The sequence below is a fragment of the Leptonychotes weddellii genome, chromosome 8 (assembly GCF_054177405.1).
Source record: "Leptonychotes weddellii isolate Sample4059 chromosome 8, ASM5417740v2, whole genome shotgun sequence".
Lineage (NCBI taxonomy): Eukaryota > Metazoa > Chordata > Mammalia > Carnivora > Phocidae > Leptonychotes > Leptonychotes weddellii.
Genome location: NC_138376.1, coordinates 56,707,512 through 56,726,687, shown reverse-complemented (window position 1 = coordinate 56,726,687; position 19,176 = coordinate 56,707,512). Strand labels below are relative to the sequence as shown.

At 37.7% G+C, this 19,176-nt stretch overlaps 2 long non-coding RNA genes across 3 annotated transcripts in view; one reads left to right on the top strand and one right to left on the bottom strand.

Annotated features, from left to right (window-relative positions):
• Positions 1 to 13,780, bottom strand: part of LOC145723037 (uncharacterized) — a 57,114-nt gene extending 43,334 nt beyond the window's left edge. Inside the window, exon 1 of the long non-coding RNA XR_014147758.1 lies at positions 13,613 to 13,780. This is a non-coding gene — a long non-coding RNA (uncharacterized LOC145723037). The remainder of the gene's footprint in view (positions 1 to 13,612) is intronic.
• The window catches only part of LOC145723039 (uncharacterized), a 96,958-nt gene continuing 81,922 nt past the window's right edge, over positions 4,141 to 19,176 (top strand). The window contains exon 1 of one of the 2 annotated variants that reach the window (XR_014147762.1): positions 4,141 to 4,298. This is a non-coding gene — a long non-coding RNA (uncharacterized LOC145723039). Of the gene's footprint in view, positions 4,299 to 13,886; positions 14,185 to 19,176 lie in introns of those variants that run through there. The other variant, XR_014147760.1, reaches the window with a different exon arrangement.

The following is a 19,176-nucleotide window of genomic DNA, read 5'->3' as shown; positions in this document are numbered from 1 at the left end:
TTTTTTTTAAAGATTTTATTTATTTATTTGAGAGAGAGAGAATTAGAGAGAGAGAACACATGAGAGGGGATAGGGTCAGAGGACAAAGCAGACTCCCTGCCGAGCAGGGAGCCCGATGCGGGACTCGATCCCGGGACTCCAGGATCATGACCTGAGCCGAAGGCAGTCGCTTAACCAACTGAGCCACCCAGGCGCCCCGGGCATTTTCTTATTTGCAGCTGAAGGCATTCTTCAGCTAACATGAGTGAAACACAAGATTTGGATTAAGAATTTCTCATACCTTGACACGGAGGCTGTTTAACGTGATGGTAACATGCCGACACTGGGGCCATGGTCTGACTGAAAGAGAGTAACCTGGCTACTGATCCTATGGGAGAGCCAGACTGGGATTTAGGGATCCACAGGAGGCACAGAAAATTATGAGTGGGTTTTGCATACATAGTGAAAGTGGCCAAAGGAACTTCAGAGAAGGCTTCGCCTGTGATGAAGGTTTAAACATAAGGGGAAGGGGTGAATCCCATGGCAGTGGTAATTCCTAAATCCCCATTTCATCTCTGTGCTCTGTATACCCTGCTGTGTAACTAATCAAGCTTTCCTTACCCTTACATGCATTCATTTCTTCCTGGTATTAATTCATATGCAGCATTGATTGCATTAAGCAATGAACCTCCAAGCAGTAAGTATTATTTTCTACCTTGGAAAGAGTAAAATTAATTAACACCTTTGGCATTTGAAGACTATAAAAACTTGCCTAAGGTCAAAAATGAGCACTCATGGGTCTTTATTAGCAACTTTTTGCTTAGTCCACTGGGTACCTGTAGGTCTATTTTTGTCAGAATTCTTAAAGAAATAAATTATTTATATTCTAATTATGGAAAGTTATTATTTCAGCTCGTTGTTGAAAATGGCCACAGGAAATATATCAACCTGTGAAGTAAAACTGTATTCAGTGGTCATAGAAAGATAGAAGCTTTCTTTTTTTTTTTTTTTTTTTAAAAAGATGGTGTTTAGGAAAGATATAGAAACAAGATGTAATTAAAAAAAAAAAACAGAAAAAATAAGAAAGATCCTAAAAATATAGTCTACTGCATTCTAGAGAGAATTTTAGAAAAAAAAAAAATTAGCAGCCTAAGAAAGAAACCTTAACAAACATCTCTCCAGGTCATCCCTACAAAGCAAACATTGAATGCTTACAGGGTTTGTAAATTGTTTCCAGCCACTGGACTTACGGAGTTTGACTTCTCTAAGAATCAAGAATGTTGCAAATATGATATGATCCCTAATAGGATATATATTGTAATGCAAAATCCCTCTTCCAGGAATATCGCCAACAATTTTGTTTTTCCCTAGAAATGTAGCAAGGTAAAATCAATTCCACGTCCCCAGCTTATTATTGATTTTTCTTTGTTCGACATAAAAACTTTCCTGTTAAGAGCTCTCCAGAATGGCCAGGAATTCAGTGAAGGGGACGACAATGTAATGCATCTATTCAGAAAAGCTTTTCATTAGAATTCGAGACACAATTCCATTTGAAAACAATACTATATTGCTAGGCACCGAACTTTCTTCTCCTTTCAGTACATTTAGCGAAAAGGAGTAAAGGGGGGGTATTAAATAAAAGGTAGAGTAGGATTCTAAACAACCTGTAACTCATTGCCAATTAATCTGAAAGTCAAGAAAACAGCTTCCTTTCACAACATCAGCCAACCTGAAATGTTCTGCAGGCTGGTACTAGTTGACTTCATCTGTATGCTTTGATCATTAAAAAATAATAATAATTTTATTTTATATAAGTGCTAAATTATAAAGATATATTTTATGATTTCGGGAAAATGAATTGCACCCCTCGCAATTTATAGAGGATGTGCATAATGACCTTCCATAAAAAAAAGTAGTTGATTGTAGTGTTATTTATAAATAGCAGGAACATGCAGATTAAAACCAAAGTTCAAAACACAGCAACCGACTAAATAAAATGCACAGAGTGAAATAATTTAAGTGTGGTATTTGAAATGTTTGATGTAGAACTTATTTATTGGTTAGAAAAGATGTGTGCTGTATTTTGAGTAAAAAATTCAGGTTTTATGTCAATAAAATCCCATTTTGTATAAAAGAGAGAGTTTGCTTGTGTCTGTGGCGTTTCTGCGTTCTTAAAATATACAGAGAAAAAGGTATAGAAGAATATACAATTATAACAATACTATCATTGAGTTGTGAGTTCTTTTGGCAGATTTTTATTTTTTTCTTTCTGTTTTGCTTTTGGCTTTGATAAAGAGAAGTAAAAATGCTATTTAAAACAAAAACACTGACAGTGTAGAACTTAAATTCAGAGGGAAATTAAAAGTTTACCCACTCTCATCTTCTACCTAGTATGAGAATGCCTTCTGCAATATGCTTATCCTTGGATAACTCAGCCATTAGTCCAATGCCTCTAGGCAAAGGGAGCTCACTTAATTTCTAGGTAGGCCGAATGGAAAGCTTCAATTATGAGAAATGTCTTTTATTTTAGTTTTTAAATTCAACTCTCCAAAAAATAAATAAATAAATTCAACTCTCCCTACTTATGACTTCTCTTTGGCTCTCCTTGTTCTTTGTAAGTAGCAAGTGGGTTAAACAGGCTTATTCTTCCTTCTAAAAAGCAGGTTTCCCAATACTTAAGGACTGCTTTGTACTCCAACTCTTCCCCCGCCTCCCCATGTCTCTTTAATCTCTTGGCACAGGCAGATGGTGAAGGGTGTAGAAGAGCAGGGAGGTCAAGCAGTCAAGAATGCTGCTCTAGCAGACCTCTATTCTGAACAAGGAGCCTGTGGCCCCTCTTGCAGGTACCCCATTTTCTACAAGTGGTTCTCCTAGGGGCTCCATCACAGGGGGAATGGAAGGCAGGTGGGACATACCCTATGTGAGGGCAGGTAAACACGTGTGCATCCGTCCTAGTCTAGAACATGGAATTTTGACTCACCTTCTGCCTGTAAGACCTTTTTTTATACCCAAAAGCATCCAAATGATTTTTGATGAACTCACAGTGAAAGGAAAAGAATGGAAAGGGGGATGAGACATAGTAGAGTAGAGGACAGTAGCTGGAGAAAAATTTTAAAAATGATTCTTTTTGTAACCCACAACTAATTCCAGGTATTTTAAGTATTTTCACTATTAGATTGTTGTCAGCTCCTTGAGTACTTGAAGGCAGAGATGTTTCTTTGAGTCATTGGTAGTACCTGCTTCAGACTTCACCTGTAATAACACTCAGTGATATTGCCTATGCTTCATACATGTTACGTTACGTTATTCAACCTCCACACCCATATTCGTGCATACATAGACCCTCATGATTAGAATCACAGGCACACACGGTTTTCTTCAGACAGGCGTATCAGAAAATTGACTTACTGAAAAATACCCACATTGAAAAACAAACATAATTACCCTGCTAGATTGAAATATACACAGAACATGAATGAATAAATTTTCAAATTATTCTATCCTCTGTGGATGTGAGTTTTGTTATAGCATTATCAGTAAATTAGCCTAATTAGAAATTAATTGAAGAGAACTCCCCATACTCTCTGCAAGGGATTAAATAGGTATCGGCTGGTTAAAGTTGGGTTTTTAAAATACGTGGTGGTTTTAACTTGGACTCTGGATGTAAGCACTGGTTTCAAATTGTCCCCGGAATCTTCCTGGCCAAAGAAAATATAGCAATACAAGAACAGATTTTAATTTAGCAGAAAATATGGGATGAGAAAAATTAGATCCTTTGGGAAATATTAACTCCTGTACATTATACAGGTAGGTAATAATCTAAAATGCTATTTTCCAGGATCCTAAAACCTCCCACAGAGGCCCTATTTATTTGGCCTTTCAAAATAGCTCAGCATAGGATGGAGCATGAAATGCATTTGGGTCACTGCATTGGAGCATTACAGCAAGTCAGCAGTGAGTCACAGTTCTCTGTCCCGTGGGTCATAGATCAGTCTGTTCCACATCCTTAGAGGGAAAATTCCTGTCAGGTTATCTAGGGTGAAAATTCTTCTCTCCCTTAAGCAGAAGGAGAGCAGCTCTCCAAAGCACTATTTTAGTCCTGTTACTCACTGCTCACCCAGGGACATTCCCAGCTCAGATTCTAGATGGTAACCAGAAAAAGCTGGGGTCACACACCTGTGCACTTCAGAAGAGGGCAGAGATGCAGAACCAGCCCTGATTTGGCAACTTGGCCTCACACCTGAATATAAAGGCAGCTTCCTGAGCCTTAGGAAAAGCTGAGTCCAAACGGGAACAGAACCATGTGGGATAGAACAAGGGTAAGAGAAAAAGACATGTCAAGGTCTCCATAGTCAGATATTCCTGCATATAAAACTCTGGAGTAAACTTAGGTCTGCTTCCTCTTCCTTCTTCAGCCCATGGCATTTTTTATTTCAACTACTATACATATTGTTTCTAGAAGTGTCATGCTGTTCTTTTCTCAAAAGTGACTGGTTTTTGGTTTTTGGTTTTTTTTAGTAGTCACTATTTCTCTGGTCACATTTTATTTCTCTAAACACATTATACATAATTATTTTCTACTTTATGTCTGATAGTTCTAATAACTAGTCTCGTGAGTCTTTTCAGCTCTGTGTTGTTTCTGTTAATTTTTCACTCTCGGGCCTTGATTTGTGATTTTAGACTCTAAGTGAGGCACTTTTCCTTCAACTTTATTTTTGGAAATCTGTGAAGATGTGAGTTGAAGTGGATTTTCTCAGAGAGACCGAGCTTTCGTCAGCCAGCCTATGGGGGCACTTCTGATCCAGAGCCACTTGCAATTAAATTATTAGCTCGAAGTTGTTCAGTTCACTCTGATTGTATGAATTTGGACCACAACTCATGAAAGACACCCATTGTTATGAATTCTCAATATACAACTTTCCAACCCAGCTCAAAGCTACAGCATGCTTCTCTCTCCAGCTGGCAGGGTTTGGTTCATCTTATACTAAGGCTATAGCCACCAGCACCTGTGTGGGAGTCTGTTTCCAGGTTCCCCATCGTGCCAGCATAGTCCTTACCTTCTGTCTTCTCTACCCCATGCAGCTATCAAAAAGGAAGGCTAATTTATCTCCCAGGATTCTGACTCTCACATCATTTGTTTTTCCCGATTTTGAATTTTCCTCATTTCTTGTGCCAGCTCAGCTCAGCATTTTAATTATTTCAAACAAGAGGGTAACTCGGGATACGTATTCCAGCAAAGTGCCAGAAACAAAAGTTACTACTGCCTTAAAATGGTTCACATTCCGATATATTTCCCCCACTGGGCAATATTAGTAATCAGTCTCTTTTCCAGGACCACGCACAGAGTGGCCCAGAGTGGGGCAAAACAAAACCCAGATGAGCAGAACAAACGCATTTCATGACATTCAGCCCATGTGGACTCTGACCTCAGCTCCTCTGGCTTCTTTTGGTTGTTCCTACTGGTTATGCTCATTCCCACAGCAAGACAGTTGCAAGACCTATTCTTTCTTCCCCTCCCACCTTCAAGAATTTCAGCTCAGAGATCTAAGAGAGCTTTCTAACGTGCAGACAAGGTCACATGCCTAACATTTATGTAACACTCCATGCCTTCCTTTTATGACGTTAACACAATCCCAATGAAACAATTAATCTGAGGATTAGTTGTTTGATGTCAGTTTCCCTGATTGCTAGAAAGTAAGCTCCTGTGCAAAGGAACAGTCTCGTTCACAGAAAGACCTCCAGTGCCCAGCACAGTGCCTGGAATAGAACAGTCTTTTGTTAATTCTCTGTTGCATGGATTCTTAAATGAAGAGTTGAAAGGCATTATACAGACATCCTAAAAAGGGAGAAATTGCACAGTAACCTTTTTCTTATCTTTTACTTTAAGTGTATAATGAATGTGGGAGTTAATGGCCATGTAGATGATCAATGGTGTGTAACCAATTCTCCCTTCTAATGAGGCAGGCAGATGGACTGCTGTGGGGGGGGGGAGGGGGGCTGCCAGGAAGTTGCTCATCTATTCAGGACCAGGAAGCTGCATGATTTACAATCTCGGGGTTTAAAGTGGAGAACAGCACTTACTGAAACCATTTAAATGATTTAAACTTTTTGTCACCTCAATTTTATTTGAATTAAGATGCTGCATGCTTAGTGTATCTAATTATTTAGAATTCAACCTTGAAATATTCCCTATGGTACATTATAAAGTAAAAATAATATAAAAGATAACTGTTGTATGTATAAACAAGGGAATACACCAAAACACTAGCACCAGGAATCAAATACGTATTTTCCCCTTCACTGAATTGTATCATTTTGGGTGTCAAATAAACCTCGTGACAGTCTCATTTGAGAGGTTCCCATTTCATTCAAGCATGAAGCAAAACTTTTAGGAAAGAAAACGCAATAAAATAAAACAATGCTGTCAAGAAATATTGTATTTATTCTGGATTCCTTTAATAACATTCTCTTTATGATATGACAAGAATAAGAAACTCCTCTTAAAGATATTGGCAATAAATTTATGCTAAAACCCTAAAGCACTAACTGGATATTCCATAATAAAAATGCATAATCATTTCAATTAGAATATTCCATAATTATAATTATCTCCATATATCTGCATGACAAAAGGACTTTTTGTTTCCTATTTTATTTGTGAAAAACAAAAATAAAGCAAAGACAAAGCAAGCTCCCTAAACCAAGCATATGTAAGTTTACATTAAAAAGAGAATTTAAAAGATAATTTTAATACAGAAATGAATCTATAATCTTTTGTGGTATTTTTGTATGAAGGAATTGTTAAAATTTTCTTTGTAAATGAAACTGAAAGAACAAGAAAGAGATCGCTTTCTATAACCAAAGGATACAGAATACCCAAAATTATGTGTGATAATAGATGTGATTTCAAATAACCATAGGCAAAAATTCACTTCACAGGGTCAGTAAATTACTTGTTCTTTTTATTTGCTAAAGAACAGATTGAGGAACAGAATAAAAGAAAAGAAAAGAGAGCAAGAAGAAAAAGAAAGAAAGAAGAAAGAAAGAAAGAAAAAGAAAGAAAGAAAGGAAGGAAGAAAGAAAAAAGAAAGGAAGAAAGAAGGAAAGAAAGAAAGGAAGACCACCAGGAATAGTAACTGAGTCTAATAGAGGAGATTTAACCAAGATAGTAATATTTGTGACCTGTCTCATGATTTATAAAGTACTTACACAACATGTTATCATCTGATTCATTCAAAAATCACATATTTTTGATGATTCAGGAAAGGCATGAGTCCACCTTTTTAAAAATAAGGCATTTCAGAGAGCAAACCCCCTTTTCTCAAGATCAAAAAGCTACTATCAGTAGAATCAAAACTGGAGGCAAGGTTTTCCTTCCCCTACTACAAATGGACATTTTCCCCATTACTCTGGGCTACTGAATTTTGACTGAGAAAATGAACTGTTCCAGCTTAGCATAGAAAGATATGGTTTTACAACAGAAATGTAAAAAGTATGAGACAATATCAAAGCATAATGTTCATTAATAGTAGGCTAGATTAACAGAAACACAGACCAGTGTGAAGGAGATAATTGGCTAGCTTCAGTCGGTGGTGTTAGACCACAATAGGAATATTATGTCAAGTTCTGAGACCTCTGCTTTAGGAAAATTATAGATCAAGGGTCATTATCAAATAGCAGGCCCAGTCAAATCTGGAGATGTTATATGCACAGCCAGAAAAAGTGATGAAAAACTTGAAATCTGCACACTTTGGGGCAGTATGGGCATTGTCCAGTTGTCCATGGGACACATCACTCTCATGTGTCTTATTTCCAGCAACTGCGCACACTTATTCTCTTTCCTGCCCCTTGTAGGGATTTGATTTTCCAGACAACTGGTGTAAATAAGCCTAAGAATTTTTCAAAAGGAGTAGCCAGATGGTAAAGAAATAAACTGTGCCATCTGAGATGTGATTAAAGAACTGGGTAAGTCTAACCTGAGAAAGATAAGGCTTGACTATGAGACCAAATTAGATGAAATCTGAAGGCAGTTTTCACCATGTCACTACTCTGCTTTGAACCATGTAAAAGGTTGCCCATTCTTCCAGGACAAAGACCAGATGTTTGACAAGTCAAAATAAACTCCATCCTCTATAATCTGACCTCTCCTTAAATTCACTTCCTCTCAGTGAGGAAAATTGCAACTGACCACTTTGAACCTGGTGTTCTCATGACTCCATGCTCTCACATGGTCTAGGTCCTCCTTTTGCTCATCTTGTTTGCTTAAACAAATTATCCTCTTTTTTTTCTGCAATTCAGCACAAGCATCCCTTCTTCTCACAAGCCCTCCTGACCCTTGCAGAGCTAAGCACCACCTTACCCAGGCTCCAGTAATCTTAGGCTGTATTTTCATTGTGGCTCGCCCTTCCTCCTCCTGTATTACACCATGACGCCTTGCAGACAAGGGGCTATGTCTTCTTTATTTTTGAGCTCTTAGTCTTTAGAGCAATGCCTGGTACATGGAAGGTGCTCGAATGTTTAGCTAATGATACCAATACCTCCTTTTCAATATTTGAACACCTGGTGATGGAAGAAACGTCAGGAATACCCAAGGTGAGTGAGGACTAGAATCAGGACCTGTGAGTGACACTCATGGAACACAGCTTTTCCTATGCAGTGGGAGAAAATATTTCCAACAAATCAGAAGTCTTGCATAGATAGAAAGGCCCCCCTGGGTGGAGAAGCAAGGAAGACAGCCAAGCATGGGCCGAGGAGTCTAGCCCTGAAAAGTGAGTTGATTCAGTGGGTCATTCAGTTCCCTTTAGTCCTGAGTCTAGGACTTCTCTAAATGTATTATTGTACCTGCTGAGAAGGTGCTGTGCACAGAAATACCACACTAAAGGTTTTGGGGAAGCAGTCTCCTCCCCGGGTCCGGGAGTAGGAGGGAATTCTACTCTAATAAATTGGCTCTTGAGGGAAAAGAAAATAAGAAGGGCCAATCTGGTAATTAGTGTGGTTCTGATGACTCTTGCTGAGGTTTTCAGAGTGTTCCTAAATCACTACAGTATTTCACACAGAAACACTGCCAAGCCATAAAATGTCCTCAGGTTCATAACCAGAAATAGAACCCACATGCCTTATCTTATTGAGGGAAAGGCATTATGCTCTTTAAAGTCTCCAGGAATTTGGGCACCTTGAATTAAAATTTATAAATAAAGACCAAAAATAAATATGTTCTGCAATCTGGAAAGAAAATCACTTTAGAATTTACATCCTTTTTTTGCGGGGGGGCTTGCTATAAACCTTCTCTCTCTCTATCTCTTATACTCTCTTTTGCTTAGGGTTCTAGCAAACTTAGGTCCTTCCTCCCTCTATCTCAACATCAATCTATCTTTCCTGTGTGTAGGTGCAGAAAGATTCTCTGAATTCATTTTGCTTCACTGGATTGCAGAGACAGGACACTGCCTAAAACCATTTCTTCTGCTAATGCAGTTACAGAGTTTCTACCCAGAGACCACTTTGATGGATGAATGAACAGATTTTAATTCTTGCTTCACATAGCACCCTGAGTTTCTAACAGTCCAGAAGAATGTCATATACTTCCGCAATTTCTGGGAGCCACAGTTTTAAAAGACTAGTGAGTACAGAGGTCAGACCAAGAGATGTCCCACCTAATTATAGTCAAGATCTACAAATACTGCCGTGTGGTCCCTGATGAGGGCAACTCTTCTCACAAGAGTGGCCTCCATGGCCTTTTCTCTGAAGCAACAGCCCAGACAGTGCTCTGTGCAGACCGTGGAATCAGAGGGGTCCCTCGTTTCACATACAAACATGACCACAACAGCAGCCTGTGGGAACCTTCTTTACTTTCCTCTATTGCCATGTATATAATAATCATAGTACTTACATCATGGGGGTTTTGGTAAGGGTTCATGAAATTAATCACTATGCAATGCCCTATATCTTAAGTGTTTAACAAGTGCCTTTAAAAAATATGTTTTAGTATTAGCACGCTACTGAGGCCAAATGACACAAAGTGTCCAGTTACTAGAATAAACTGCAACCCTACTTACGTTTACATATAAACAATTGCGTGTAAGAACTATATGATAGTGTAAATGAATCAGTACAAAATCATTCCTACTACTGTAGAGAAAGAACTCAAATGACATTGGATATGTATTCATTCATTCATTGTTTTCACTCATAACACACATATTTATTGATCTCCATCTGGGTACTGAGGATTTATAAGAAGGTCAGCTCTTTCCCTGAAGAGCTGATGGGATGCAAAGTTAATGTTTCCTTCAGCAATTGTGAGACAAAATGAGCAAATAAGACCTACTTATATCTTCATTTTAAGCATATATTTCTAGGTACGGTGTTCCCAAGGAGTTGTCCCCACGCATCCCTCGGTATTTTTGTTTCCTTGGGTAAAAGCAAATAGATTTCATATCATATAAATGAAGTGCCTCTGAATAGTCCTAAGTGATGTAAGCAAATGAGACATAAGCAAAAGCCTCAAGAAGCATTTTCATTATCCATACATGACTAAATTTTTATTGTGGTTCGTTGCGACTACAGTGCCAAAAGACACTGAATTTTTAAATGGTGTATGCATAGGTGATGGGTCATGATGGTCCTGCCAAGATTTTATAGCCCAAGTCCAAACCCATTACCCAGCATGTGCACAGTACGATGTCACAAAGAAGACCCAATATTTCTCTCTGTGTCTGTCTCTGTCTCTCTCTCACACACACGCACATGAACAAAAACTGTCATAAGAGAAGAGCAATTGCTTGTTAGCTCTCACTTTCCTGAAGAATTACTGGATTTGGACTAGAAATATTCTATTGAAAAATTCCATTCTCAGGGAGCCTGCGTGGCTCAGATGGTTAAGCGTCTGCCTTTGGCTCAGGTCATGATCTCAGGGTCCTGGGATCAAGCCCTGCATCGGGCTCCCTGCTTGGCGGGGAGCCTGCTTCTCCCTCTCCCTTTACTGTTTTGCCTGCTTGTGCTCTCTCGCTCACTCTGTCAAATAAATAAATAAAAATCTTAAAAAAGAAAAAAGAAAAATTCCATTCCCCCCCATGAACATTTCCACTTAGAAGAATTTGCCTTAGATTGTCAGTTAATATTCAGAAACTTCTGTTCTATGACCATAATGAGTGATTTCAGTTATTTCCAGTAATGGCAGGGATTCTGTTTTACTTTCCCTTTCTCTTGATTGCAGAAAGGCCTTCAAATATAACTGGAATTCAAGAAATTAAAATCTAGTAGATTCCCACCCTTCAAAATTTGAAGTTTCATCAGATCTGCCTTTCATTCTGAATTCTGCTCCCTTTCTTACAAATTTTCACTTCTCTTTGGCTCGGATGATTGATAAATTATCCTAATGATGCTATTTGCGTTTAAGCTAATGACCTGTCTAAAGGAATTAGAGATTTATTTTACAAAGTGAGGAATGTGACTACCAAGTCAGAGGGCAAGAGAAACTGTCAGAGATGACAGAAACTGTCAAAAGAAATGAGTTTTGGGGCTGGACTAAGAGTGATTTTTTTTTTCAGATTTGCTAAAGTTATACCATCTGAGTGATGGTTATAGTAGATCTCAAAGGTGCACTGCAGCGTGTTGCATAAAACCCTTGGTAGAAATAGTACACAAAGGACACAGCTTTAAGCAATGAGAAATGAAAGAAATAAATGTATCATGTAATTTTACACAAAAGATCAAGTTAAATTTGCTTTAATACAGAAGATACAAGAACTTAAAAGAAAATAGTTCTTCATGGTTTAGATGTACTGAACAATGCTTTGTTTTAAAAAATAAAGCTATTTTATCTGATTGATGCACAAAGGGTTGTTTCCTATTCAGAGCAGTTCTTTATGATTCTTGACATAACATGTTTCAAAACTTGGCAACATCATTCTGTGCCCTTGCTGAATCCAACTTTAATGTCTTTCAGGTAAAGGCTCAAAACTCAACTGGAAATATCAACCTTAAAGAAAAATCCCTTTCTCTGGCTGACACCATCCCCCAACAGGTCACGTGGCTACATAATTTTAACAACCCCACCACTCAAAGCATCAGGACTCCGTTAAAGGGTACCTACTAAATGCTACTTAGTTCTTGCCTTTCCTTAGACCTTTAATGGCCATTTTATTGCTGTTACTTTTGGGCCTTGCCTTTGTAACACCCTGGTGAAGCGTGTCTTCCAGGTTCCAACAATTCTAAGTCAAGCTAGTGATGGCGTAAGGACTCCAACCTATCCCCCTGTGGGAGGATCAAATCCCTATAAGTCATGAGAACAGTCAGCGAGAGACTTTTACACCTCCAGAGGAAGATAGGGACAATGGCCCTGCTCAGCAGCAAGCAGTTACAGATGAAGAGACCACTGCCCTTCATCATCCTTTAAGAATAATGAGAATAGGGGTGCCTGGCTGGCTCAGTCAGTTAAGCGTCTGCCTTCAGCCCGGGTCATGATCCTGCGGTCCTGGGATCAAGCCCCATGGCGGGCTCCCTGCTCAGCGGGGAACCTGCTTCTCCTTCTCCCTCTGCCTCTCTCCCCTGCTTGTGCTCTCTCTCTCTGTCAAATAAACAAATAAAATCTTTTTTAAAAAAAGCTGAAGAATGAGGATAAAAATCTCAGGAGGGAAAATGAGACAGTAAAGGAAAATCAAGAGGGACTTAACTCCAGGAAAGCCACTGGTCTGAGGCAAGGGCTAAAAGTTCCCATAGGCTTAGAGATAAATACCTCCTTCTGGGAAAGCAAACGAATAAGAAATAACAGCCATTAAGGATTAATGGTTGTCTGGGAAAATTAGAAGTAACAATTTAAAGCTTGCTTGCACAAGTATTTCTATTTTTCAGGAGCTCTAAAAGAATGTCAACTATGGAAAAAGTCATCCTGTGATTTTCTTGTGTTCACTGAAAAGTAACGACCACAAGATAATGACCATGGGACTGAAAAATGCTTCTCCACTCCTAGTCCCTCACACTTTGAAAAAGTGCCTTTATAAGCCTTGCATGCTACTCTTTCTAAGAGTGACATTCCTCTTTCTTATCAGATCCCTCATATACAAAGTATCCCAAATAAACTCCATTTGCTGTCTTTAAAAAAAAAAAAAGCCCTTTCTCCTCAGTCTCATAATTTTGGTTTGGGATAAGCATGTTAATTTTGGTGTCCACGGATATAATTATGGAATTATCTAAAGATTTTGGAAATGGGGCATTTGTTTATTATAGTGTGAGAAAATTTCACCTATAAATAAAAAACCTGGAAAAGATATCAAAAAAAGCAAAAATCTTAAAATCTACTTTCTAATGAATTCAGTTGAGAAAAAAAAATCTATGCTATAAAGGTTTAGCTACCATTTAAACAACCAGAAAGTAAAAAAGACCAGATATTATAATCTAATTTATAATAGAAACTTGGTAAATATAAAATAGTAGCTTTCTGATTGCTAAATAAACATAGGTCACATTTTCAAAACGTAACCTAAACATTACCAGCCTAGGTCATAAATCTTACAATTTTTTTGGTATGAAAAAAGTGCATTTTTGATCTGAAAATTCAGCAAGTAACCAGATATGCCAGTTATAAATGTATTGACTTTCAGATCCAAAATTACCCTTCAATAGATGTCCTACCTACCTCTTTTCAGCATCTCTCCTTTATGGTGAGTACGGTGCTAAACCTTCTCAGTAGGGGGCGCCGGTGGGATACGAGACAAGAAGGACTCCGTATTTCCGCGGACTGCGGTGGGTCAGCCGCTTGCATATGAGAACGTTTGCCCTAGCGTGTGTTCCAGAATGCGTGGTCCCTCAGTAATCTTGCAGTTTAGTTTGGCAGTAACCTTTCAGCAGCTCTCTCATTCCAGAAACCAGCATTCCAAAGGGTTTCTATCCAAACTGTTGCCCAAACATACTGCACCCTACATACTAATACTGAAGTCATCTCAGCCATCCTGGCATCCATAATACCAATGCAAGCCTGACTTCCTTAACTCCGTGGGGTTCCCATGAAACCTGTACTCCTTTGTCTGTGGCCTGGGAAGGTTCCAGCCACCCTGCTCCCTTACCGTGCTCGAGGTCACCTTCTGCTTACCCAATCTCTGCAGACCAACTCCAGCCCTGTTAAAGCAGCAAAACACTTTGCTCTCCAGTGAGTGGAACCACACCTTCTCCAGCAAATTCTGAACACCTTCCAAGTTTGTCCTTCCTCAGGTACTCTCTCTCATCCCCACGATAGCATACTGAGTCTTGTTCTATCTTATAATTACTCTTTTATCATACTTAAATAATTCTTTATATTAAACTTATGCTGTTCAACCTACTGTGGGGGTTCTCACTCTTGAATGAACCTAGACTGATACATCTCAATGTAGCTCTAATCTGTACATCCATATTAGGAATAAAAATAAAGTTATATATCAAATTCAGGGCTTTCCAAACTGGAATGGAATCTCTTGTCATTTTTCAAGATCCTAATACTGAAAGGTGGGTCTATTTCTCTTGCTGTGAAAAACATACTCTGGTCTAGAGTTTTACACTAAAGAGATAAGAAGCAAGTAGGCTGCCAATGTTTAATAATCACTATTTAATTTTAATTAAAAGTAGTGACCTTTGAAAATGTGCATATGGCCATATTAGATTTGGTATTATATTTATTCTCCCACCATAAACAACTAGGAAACTGGACAAAGTATATGAAAAACTTTTTCAGGCTTTGAACAGCATGCAACAGCAGAGTTTCATGCATGAGAGGAAGGGAAACAAACAATATATGCCTTATAATAACTTGATTTTATGCTTTGAGGTGCTTTCAGATCTCAGCATAGGTTGAAGTGATAAGTTAATTCAATGTCCTTAATAGTTGTGCAACTATTCAAATTATGTATTTCATATTGGGTGAATTGTGACAATAATAAGATAAAAAGAGAGGCAAAACATAAAACAAATTCTTAACTATAGAGAACAAACTGAGGGTTGCTGCAGGGGAGGTGGGTGGGGGATGGGCTAGATGGTAATGGGTATTAAGGAGGGCACTTGTGATGAGTACTTGGTGTTCCATGTAAGTGATGAATCACTAAATTCTACTCCTGAAACTAATATTACACTATATGTTAACTAACTAGAATTTAAATAAAAACTTGAAACTACAAGAAAGAAAGAAAGAAGAAAGAAAGAAAGAAAGAAAGAAAGAAAGAAAGAAAGAAAGAAAGAAAGAAAGAAAAAAGAAGCAAGAAAGCAAGAAAGAAAGAAAGAAAAAGAAAGAAAGGGGGGCGCCTGGGTGGTTCAGTCATTAACTGTCTGCCTTCAGCTCAGGTCATGATCCCAGGATTCTGGGATCAAGCGCTGCATCGGGCTCCCTGCTGGGCAGGAGGCCTGCTTCTCCCTCTCCCACTCCCCCTGCTTGTGTTCCTACTCTCACTATCTCTCTCTGTCAAATAAATAAATAAAATATTAAAAAGAAAGAAAGAAAGAATGAAAGAAAGAAGGAGAGGAAGAAAGAATTTTCCTTTTGTCATTTTTTGTTGACTAAAATGTTTTTTTCTTTCCAAAATTAACTTTCCCCGTAATAATTTTAGAATATATATCTCACGAGCTTGATTACTTTTCTGCCTACTTTTGTGTGTTTTTTCTTTCATATTTTTTGTCTATGACTAATCCAGGAATCCATAGCTACTTAGTTAATATATAAATGCAAATGCATATTCGCCTGATTTTGTTTTTTGAAGTTATGAGCTTTTTGCTAAATACTTTAATGTATTAAAATATGCTATTTCAATTTCATATTCCCCAAATAATTTTATTTAACAAGGAGAGTGAGTAAATTTAAAAGTCTGACCCTTTTTACATTTTAACAAGAATTTTTTGTTGATCTGAAAAAAAAAGTCATGTAAAGACTTTTGCTTTTTTCTCCAAACCTGAATGAATAAATATCAGCTATGACATTTCAGCAGCAATTCCAACCTAGCTTCATCTTCTTTCCTCTAGAATCAAATTTGGGTTTGATGAAAAAAGTAGGGCACAGTAGAGCAGATTCAGTCACCTTAACCATAGCACACTTGCCAAAGTGCTCTCGCCCATTTATGTATTTGTTTAGCTTTGTAAGAACACGTGTTCTATTCCAACATGTGGGATTATATTATTTTGGAAATACACATAGTGCAATAAAAAATGCAAAATATATAAATAAATATTTGTTTCTGCTCTTTTATTCTAGGGATTTTTTTCCATAGAGAAAAAAGAAAATATGATAGATCTTCTTTTAGTCCAGAACTTTTCCTGATCCTAGGCACAGAGGCTAGGAGTTATTAATCAGGTTGTTGGAGTAATTCATCACTTTTTACCATCAATTATGGAGGGTTTTGTTTTTATTTTATTTTTATTTCAGTGGGTTATTTCAAACATATGACATTCAGTAGTGAACCAAGAAAGAATCAATATTGAATTTAAATTTTCCTCCTATTTAGATTTGAGCAGCAAATTTACATTCCTAATCCAATTTTAAATCACGAAGACATCAAGCCAATTTCTTTTCTTCCTTGGAATTTCCAACCTCTCTGCCCATGTTTCTTTTTCTGTGGTCCATCTAGGCAAGAATTCAGCTTTATTTATCAGTCTCTATTATGCGCTGGTGCCTAGTGTATGAACCTGAGGCACAGGTCCCGAGAGGCTGATGAGTTATTTGAAAGATAAGAATATTGGAAGTGTCAGAATACAAATTATTGTTTATCAAAAGTTATTTGTTATTAGCAATTATTTTCTTTTTTTTAAGATTTTATTTATTTATTTGACAGAGAGAGACACAGCAAGAGAGGGAACACAAGCAGGGGGAGCAGGAGAGGGAGAAGCAGACTCCCCGCTGAGCAGGGAACCCGGTGCGGGGCTCAATCCCAGGACCCTGGGATCACGACCTGAGCCGAAGGCAGACGCTTAACAGCTGAGCCACTCAGGCGCCCCCAAATATTTTCTAAATTCACCTATTCAACTTGTCTATTTGTTTAATGCTGACCTCCTTATCTGAGTTACCCCAGCAGCATCTGCATCAGCAACATCAGCCTTGGATTTTGAATTCCCAAGAGGCAGATTATGTCTGTCTAATTTGCTGTGCACAGCAACTAATAATGCATGTTATGAAAATAGATTCTCAATGTGTTTTGATGGTGATAAATTTCACTGAGTCTATTTTAATATCTTATTCTGGTTATATTTTAAAAGGGAAACATCACTATCACTATAGCACACAATTAACCCTTATGTATTTGAAAAAAAAAACAAGATATGAAATGTATTTGAGGTTTATATCTGAATTATCTGAACTATATTAATTTTGCAGGAAAAAACTTGTATAAGATAAAATCCAAATGTCATTGAATGGACAGTAATTTAAAAATACCTTGAAGATTAGCCTTCCGTTAGTATTCAGTTAATGATCCAACAGTTTCATCAAGGAAATATGTTTAATTTAGTCTTTATTCGTTTAAAAATTTAGAGTTAGATTTGGACCAAGGCTATTGCACTTTCTGTGGGCTGATACCAATAATTATGTGACTCTGAAGTGATTATTAGCATTCTGCTATAGGTATTCTTAGTTCATTCTAAAGTTGCAATTGTAGGCAGAAAAGTGTCAAGAGAACTCACTAATAAAACAAATAACGACATGCCACAAAATTATCCTAAGTCAATAATGCTAACTCATATACTCCAGTGAACTTAGGTACAAATTTTTCTGCCAAAATTGCAGGGTGGATTTTTATTTAAAAAAAGAGAATCTTTTAACTGATTGCCCAATTTATTTTTATCCAATGCAATTGAAAGAATAATTTTTGTGCCTAATTTTTTATACATAGTCATCTTAGAGTATGTCTAATTCATTTACCCCAGAAATTTTAAGGAAAAGACCAACTCTATTAGGGTTTTGCAACACACCTCTCCAGTAAGTATTGTGCATATTTTGGATGAACGTGAACCAAGAGAAAGCTCCATAGTTCTTCTATAATCTGCACTGTGCGGTGTCAGAGCAAACATAATTTTATTTGAATTTCCATACAAAAGCACTTCCAAAGGGAATTAAATATTTCATGATTTTAAATAATCTAGAATTGTTCCTCTTTCTTAGTTCAGTTAATTAAGGAATGGGAAAATATGGAGACTGTTTTAAAGTCAGGTTCTTGAATCACTCTGTCAATCAAAACTCCTGTGGTGAAGCCCTTGCGTTGCCGTTCTGAGGGCTCTAATGCTGCTCCCTGCGAGTACCTCCTACCCCACCCTCAGGAATTAGTGCAGTTAGGCAATTACACTGCTGGCCAGGCTGTTTTTCCTACTGTGGCACTTTTGCTCTGACCCCTCTCTTGAAACATTTTCTTTTCTCTTCTCACAATTGATTTCTTGCACCTCTTACAAGTTTCCAATTCAAGTCCTACCTTCAACTTAGCTTCTTTGACCATTCTTCTTTTTTTTTTTTTTTTAAGATTTTATTTATTTATTTGACAGAGAGAGAGACAGCGAGAGAGGGAACACAAGCGGGGGGAGTGGGAGAGGGAGAAGCAGGCTTCCCCCCCCCGAGCGGGGAGCCCGATGTGGGCTCATGACCTGAGCCGAAGGCAGACGCTTAATGACTGAGCCACCCAGGCTATACGCCAGGTTTTTTTTAATATTGAATTTTTGTTTCAATAATAACCTAAAAAAAGAAAAATAAATATAAACACAACTTGAAAATAAGCCAGAGCATTTCATAATCTACTTTCCATAGATATTACATTTACCATAACACAGGCAACAACCAAAAGAATCCAAAATATATTTCATTTTCTATTGACATGTCTAAAGGACATCGAAATCAATCTGACTTACAACCCAAAATAATGTTCCATGGAAATTCTCTCTCCCATTGCTTTAGCTTTCAATACTGCTTACGCCCTTCAGCTTCTCTCTCCCTTTACACTCACTTGAGCCCTTACCCATATAATGGTTCTTTCCTTTCTTCCCCTCTCCCTTTTCCCTTTTCTTTCCCATCATTTATTTTTCTCTCAGATAAATGAATATCTCCCCTGCTTTTAGTATCTCTTGCCCACATCCCCAATCTTACCAAAGATTATTTTAATACAATTAAGTAAGCTTTATTATTTGTACAACAAGAACAAAAAAAAAGGAAAAAGGAAAATGCTTGCTTGGTGAGCCATAAAGAGGTAGGAAAGAGAAAAATCTGAA